This window comes from Polistes fuscatus, unplaced genomic scaffold (assembly GCF_010416935.1).
Source record: "Polistes fuscatus isolate 324 unplaced genomic scaffold, CU_Pfus_HIC Scaffold16, whole genome shotgun sequence".
Classification (NCBI taxonomy): Eukaryota; Metazoa; Arthropoda; class Insecta; order Hymenoptera; family Vespidae; genus Polistes; species Polistes fuscatus.
Genome location: NW_025113064.1, coordinates 2,354,926 through 2,362,533, shown reverse-complemented (window position 1 = coordinate 2,362,533; position 7,608 = coordinate 2,354,926). Strand labels below are relative to the sequence as shown.

The 7,608-nt window shown below is 35.8% G+C and overlaps 1 long non-coding RNA gene across 1 annotated transcript; it reads right to left on the bottom strand.

Annotated features, from left to right (window-relative positions):
* Window positions 1-1,212: 1,212 nt before the first annotated feature.
* Window positions 1,213-6,821, bottom strand: LOC122514838. The gene is made up of 2 exons (XR_006303127.1): window positions 6,760-6,821; window positions 1,213-1,385 (listed from the first exon to the last, which is right to left on the bottom strand). It is a non-coding gene; the product is annotated as an uncharacterized LOC122514838 (long non-coding RNA).
* Window positions 6,822-7,608: the final 787 nt, after the last annotated feature.

Genomic DNA, 7,608 nt, shown 5'->3' with positions numbered 1-7,608 from the left:
GGAAACAAGCAGGCATCCTCGTCAACGAAGAAAGTTAGGTTAGATTCTCGGAAACACGAACTCACTTCTTCGATCAAAATATTACGTGAGAGTACAACTTCAAAAAAAAAAATAGAACTATTTGATAATAGCCAGTAATGTTTAACAAAAAAAAAAGAAAGAAAGTGTGAGAGAGAGAGAGAGAGAGAAAAAAAGAATGGAAAAGAAAAAGTAACCAATAGAAGAAAATCCACCACAATTCACGAGGAGATCTGACCGATCGTTTGATTTAGTTTTAAAAAAAAAAAAATAGGGCAAAAGAAATGAAAGGTAATGAAAGAAATGAAACTTCTGGCGAAGTATAAAATCGATCGGATCAATGATTCACCATCGAAGAAATCTGGATTCGCGAGTGCGACACGTTCGAATGTTGAATTTGGCCTTGAAAACTTTTATCTTTTTCGTTTTTCTTTTTTTGTTCTTACGGGTTGTTGCTGACGACCCGTTTGTATTTATGTGTTCTTTTTCCCTTTTTTTATTTTTATGTCTCTTTTTCGTTTGTTAAACTCGCGACGACGACGACGATTCGAACTGAATTGTCCTTGAACGATCCTCGAGAAAGGTTCAACGATAATGCAGTAATGTAGTTGTAGTTGTAGTAGTAGTAGTAGTAGTGTAGTAGCTTGCAGCAACACGGAAAGCCGTAAACGAAATGAAACTCAACGATAGTCGGCTGGAGGAGAGTCTTCTCGGACCGAAGGAACGTTTGCTTGTGTGCACCATCGATGCTGATGGTACTACGATGCTAGTATAGTGGTGGTAGTACTGGTGGAGGTGGTGGTAGTGATGGTGGTGGTGGTAACACTGGTGGAGGTGGTGCTGATGCTGGTGGTGGTGGTGATAGCAAAGAAGGGAGGGGATAGTGGGGACCCAGCCGGCGCCACTGAACCAAGGACGGGTACCCATGGACGATTGTTCTCCGATCTCACGAATTTCAAGGACGTCTGCGCCAAACTAGCTTTCGAGGAAAGGAGAGCTACGAATTCTCATTCTCATTCTCATTCTCATTCTCTTTTTCTTTCATTCTCTTTTTCTCTCATTCTCTTATTCTCTCATTCTCTTGTTCTCTTTTCCTCTCATTCTCTCATTCTCTTTTTTTCTTCTTCTCTTCTTCTCTCTTTTCTATCTCTTCTTCCTTTTTTTTCTCTTCTCCTTCGTCACATTTTCCTTTTCTTTTTATACTTTTCTTTTTCTTCGTTTTCCAACTTTAGATTTATATCATCGATTCCATCTTGTTTTCCCCCATATCCATCACTATCTATCACCGCCATTTTCCCCATTTTGGTTAGTTCAAATCTGCACGTACTACTCTGTTCGTTTTCTTCGGAAGACTGCAAGAAGACCTTCTTGAAACAGAGAAACGTGGAACGAGAAACGTTAAAAAAAGAAAATGGCAGACGCACAGGAGAATGTGCAAACGCGAATTCGTAGTTTTTATACGAAATATTTAGAAATACTATTTTTTTTTTTTAGATCTCCGATATGTCGGAAGTAAAGAGGGTATTTGAAAAATGAAGAAAAAAAATACAAGAAGAAGAAGAAGAAGGGGAAATTCGTTCGACTCTATTATTTCCATACGGCGACACGTCAATTAATGGTCTTTATCGTACGCCGTAATAACGTAATAAAATTAAAAAAAAGAAACTATATCACATTAATGATCCTATCTATTCTACCTTTCATCTAACAAGGGATAAACTTAATCTACAAACAACAAAAAAATAGCTAACCTCAGTGTTCCTCGTAAGATTCGACTCGCGATAAAAAGATTATTTTTTTTTTCGCGAATGAAAGATGGCGGAATCCTCTTTCTCTCTCTCTCTCACACTCACTTACTCTTTTCTATCGTACCTAACCTCTAATTTCGTTGAATATAATCTGATAAAACGAAAAAAAAAAATAAAGAAGTCGAATAGGAAAAGCAAGAGAAATAAAGGATAAAGAAGAAGAAGAAAAAGAAAAAGAAAAAGAGGTTAAAAGTACTGCTGCTGCTCTCCTCTCAGTCTTGTGCGAAATCAAACGGATCGTTAAGATTCACTAGGTAATTGGATATTCGCGATAAGGTCGTTCTATTTGAAGCGATATACTACTACTGCGCCCAACACACAACACACATAACACGACACATCAATGACGAGGAATTACTGTGTGCCTTCTGCTTTTCCTACTAGTGGGGCTTGGCTTCGTGTGAGTTATAGCTTACGAAGGAAAGAAGGAAGTGGAAGGAAGTGGAAGGAAGTGGAAGGAAGGATCAAGGAAACATCGTTTTGATTGTAGTTTCTTTCCTATTCAAGTACTACCACTACTCGTGTCTTTTTTCTTTTTCTTAATCGAAAATTTTCATTTAAATTCGATTCACATTTTACGTTAATGAGACTTCTAATAAAAAAAAAAAAAAAAATAGATCTCTCTTTGAGTCCTCTTTTTCAATTGATATCGGAATAAAATGCTTTGTTAAATGCGAGATGAAATGTTTTTGGTGAAGAGAGAGTTCTCGTTCTTCTGCTATTGGGTGGTTCAATTCGAAATGATCGTTAAATAAATTGATTTAAAACACTGACAATCACTTATGTAATACTGAATATAAAAGGTTAAAGGTTCCTAAGTGATTGTACAAAATCAATTACTCTTTTTTTTTCTCTTTTTTTTTTTTGCGAAACTTTTGACCCATAAACGTTGCACAATTAACAAATATGAAATCAGTTAATTAAGGAATGAACTTGTATAAATGAACAAAGTATTTTATCGGTTGACGGAATAAATGGAATCTTCCAAAACTATTTTCGATGATTGATGTTGGTTGAATGAATTTAAAAATAAATCATTTCCATTCTATTTTTTGTTCATTTTGAACCATGTAATAGTCTGCCCCTCTTCCTTTTGGTATACACACGAGCCACAAAACCACAAATAATCATCCTATGACGAACGTAAAGAAAGAAAGAGAAAGAGAGAGAGAGAGAGAAAGACAAACACACTACACACACACACATACGCATATACATATATAAATATATTCATACATAGAATAGAAGAGAAAGCCACGAAAGTACGTCAGGATTGAGATACAGGGGCTGAAACGTTAACCGCAGAATGAAAGACCACAATTTATGAAAGCAGCTAATATATATACGACGGAAGTTCGATCAAAGGGGTTAAGATAGATTGATAGACCTTAACACATCGAACTTTCCTGTTCGAATGTACACAAGAAGAATTCTCATTACAAGACAACTTAGTTAGTACCATCAATTCATTATCTATATAATAACATATATCTTTCATTTGTTTATTTTTTTAATACAACAAAAAATACTATAAATATACACTCATATGTGTAGAAGAACCCAAGAAGAGAGGAAGTAAAACCCATAAAAATGTAATATTTGCAATGATAATAATAATAACATTAATTGTATGTAATAATAGATATAACAAAACAAATGGTAACATACTGATTGTGAGACAGAGAAATCCAATTTACCATGTAATATGATAGAGAAAGAGAGAGAGAGAATAGAGTATAGGCGCGCGCGCGCGCGTGCAAGGCGCAGCAGACAGGGGCGGGGCACGTCGAGGAGGGCCCCGCACCGAGGATAGGGAGGGGGGCGCCTAGCAACAGGCCTGCCGGCAGTCAGGCAGAGAGCAGTGTGATTAAATAAAACTGGCGTCGGGCACGGCGACCCACCAGGCGTTGACATCAGGCTTGCGCGCGAGCGTACAGGCGCACGCACGCACGCACGCACTCACTCACTTACTCACTCTCACACATATACGAAAAAACAAGAGGCCGACAGAGACAGACAGAAGAGACCAACCGACCAAACGACGACCGACCAACCGACGCACGCCTGCGTGCGTGCGTGCGTGTTTCGCTGCTTGCGTACGTGCTTGATCTCTCGCGCGCGATTCTGCGCAAGAAAATGTGCACGGTGTGTGTGTGTGTGTTCGTCGTCATGCGCTGCAAGAGAACAGTGTTACGAACAACCGGCGAATTCTCAACCCACATGATCATGATGATGATGATGATGATGATATGTGTAACTGAACACATCACACACACACACACTAACTAACTATACTATTTCTTTTTTTCTATTTGCTTTTACGAATGTACTAAGATGTTATATAGACTGTAAAGGAGTGTGTGTGTTGTGTTGTGTATGTGTAACTTTCAGGAATCGGTACTATTGCTGATATCTTTTTTATCTTTAATTTTATTTCGAAAATAAATTAATCTTTCAGTTCGAAAAACAAGATGATGATTCATGATGATGATTGATGACTGATATATGTTTCCATTATTTTTTAGACCCAAGAAAAAATTATTTCCTTTAGGGGGATTCGAACCTGCATCAAAATTTTGAGGGTCCCTGCGCACATTGTCTACGCTGCACCTTAGCCATCACGGCTAATTGTATTCTTATCGAATCCGAGTTTAATTGACCTATTCATGTTTTACCTAGGACTATTGTATTTGAAATATATAAAAGATTGATAATTGTAAGAAATATGAATAAAATTCTGAAAGGAGTGAACGAAAAGAAGAGGGTGAAAGAAAGATAATACGATATAAAATACTTGACTGACTGGCACGTTGCTTGTTTGTGATCATTATGTTCCGCGAGTAATGTGAACTCTTGTTATCGTTTGAAGTATACATTAGCTGACTCTATCGTTTCTCGTAGATAATTACTAGTCAATATTCGGTATTGAATTTCGAGTAGAAATTACGTTCCTAACGTAATTCAAAAATAAGAAGGAAACGATATTAAAATAAAAATGAAAATGAAAGGATTCCGTTCGAACAAAATTTGATCGTTCATAGGTGAAAATTTGTAATGTGATTTATCAAATGAAATTTTTTTTTTACAATTCAAGTTTTCAATTGAACGATCTGAAACTTGTAACGATGAACCATAATAGTACATCCATTAAATGATTATGTTGCAAACTGTATTCAGTTGATAAAAGTTTGATAGATCTATTTAAGGGACAACTGACAATGAGTCCTAGTTGTTAACTGTCGAGTAGAGAAAGCATAAGAAAAGATAACGTTGGCAAACGAAAAAGTTTACGGAACTCTCTGGGGACCTCTAGCTTGATTTAAAATTTCAGACTCGTCTAAAAGTTATAATCACGGAGGAGGACAGGACTAACTTTTCCCTTATGTTAGAAAGTACATATACATGCATAAGTACACAACGTTCTTCAAGTTTAATTCAATGAACTGTGAGTAGAGTAGTCATTAGAAATTCATTTGACTGAACTATGCCACAAGAAGAAGAAGAAGAAGAAGAAGAAGAAGAAGAAGAAGAAGAAAAAAAGTAAAAAAGCTTTTAGATCGCGAAACTTCTTGAATGATTTTTGAATTGATCAATGACCGTTTTTTTTTAAGGTTAACTTTTTCGTTGATCAAAAAACTACACAAAATTCTCTAGAGATTTTTTTTAGTAATCCAGACTGTGAATTTGAATTTATTCGTTCGAAAACATGGATCATTTAATGTAATTGTAATTGGTAATAGCCAATGCGCACGCATTAAACATTCGTTTGAAGAATTTAATCGATCGAAGATGACACCGCATGACAACATTCGACGTGTGTGTTATCCGAGAAAAATGATATTCCTATCAACGTTGCTAGTATAACTTTAAATACGTTTCTTATCGCAAGAAGGAAAAAAAGAGGAGCGAAGCGTGTTTTATTTATACTTTCTTCTGACTATTTTTGAATATATATATTCGATAGAAGAAGGTGTATGTAAATAATAGAAAAAAATTCTACAAGAAGTATCGTCGAAAGTTCGTAAAACTTGTAGAAGAAAGTAAAAAAGGAAACTAACCTAAAAAAAAAAACATAAAAAACCTAGTAATTAATATTTAAAGTGATCTCTAGGAATTTTAGTTTCACGTTCTACCGGCAAACGCTTCGCTTTTTCGCATTTCTAAATTTTCCTAACCTACAAAAATTTCGAGAATGACTTAATCAAATTTCTACGTTGATATTAGAAGTTTTCTTTTCTGAGAATCAAAATGACGAATGCAAAAGAGACTCTGTTGGCATGACAAATGTAGAACAAACGAGAAAGAAAGAAAGAAAGAAAGAGAGAGAAAAATACAGATAAAAGAAGATCATTTGTTGGAAGGTTTAAACCAATTGTAACGTTCCTTTTAAACTAAGATTAATGGCGGACTCCTGGGGTCAGCCGTTTTACGAGTATTTTAAACAAGGATTTGTCCGAGAGTGAATGACCGTTCGTGATTATTGCACTAATAATAATATATATTCATGAATATATACACATACAAGTAAATATATGTGATTTGAGGTTACAATTTCGATGATTTTAACGCCATTACCATTTTTTAAACATAGAAAAAGAAAGAAAGAAAGAAAGAAAGAGAAAGAAAAAGAGAGAGAGAGAGAGATATATAGAAAGACTTCTATAAGTGTTGATGAATCACCTCATCAACGTCCGGCCGAATAGAATCGTTCCAAAAAATCTCTCCTCAGCAATATCGAATTTCGCTCGGTCGGTAATAAAAATCATACAAATTTGATCCAGAGTTCTTTTTTCCTCAACGTACTGACACGTAAAATAATTATTAAATCTAACGTATTACAATTATGAATATGGTAAAAAAACAAATAAAAATTCTACAAATATGATGATGCACAAATACACAATATAAAAAAGAAAAAAAGATGACTAGTTACCTGGTCGATAAGAAAACCACCACGTGCTCCACGATGATGATCCTGAGCGTATTCGATGTTGAAGAGAGAGAGAGAGAGAAAGAGAAAGAGAGAAAGAGAAAGAAGAGATAGAGACAAATTTGGTGAGCACACAGATATAAAAAATAAAAAAAAAAGAAGAAAAGTGATATTAAATGTAGTTACGATTGGCAATGGTTTCCATCAAGAAGCTGTTAGACAATCGTAAAAATAGATTAAAAAAGAATAGCAAGAGAGAAAGAGAGAGAAAGAGAGGTTAGGTGTGTTGGTAAAATTTTTGGAAGTGTGGTAGTGACGATGATGATGATGATAATGATGATAATAATAATAATGATGATGATGATGATGATGATGATGATGTTGGAGTGTAGGATGAAAGCGAGATAAAGATAGAAAATCACTGGGGCCTCGTTCTGAATCGAAGAGCGCCACGTTCGAATTAGAAAAATCCCTTATTTATTTTTCTCTTTTCTCTCTTTTTATTTCTTTCTTTGTCTGGTCCTTCTTAAGCGAACTTGCAGAGAAAAATGGATCCATCATCAGATCGATGAAGAACTACTCTTCGAATAAAGAGAAAGAGTTCAGGAATATGAACTCACACTTGGTATTTTCCGGTTCGTGGAAAATAGAAGATGAAGATGATGATGATGATGATGATGATGATGATGATGATGAAGTTGCAGAAGACAATTTTTGTAGTTGGTGGTGTGCAATGGGTCGTGGTCGTGGTCGTGGTCGTGGTCGTGGTGGTGGTCGTGATCGGCGTGGTCTTCGATTGGAGACGATATATCCCGGAATGAATTGGTCGTCGTTGGTTGTTCTCGCGGCGCC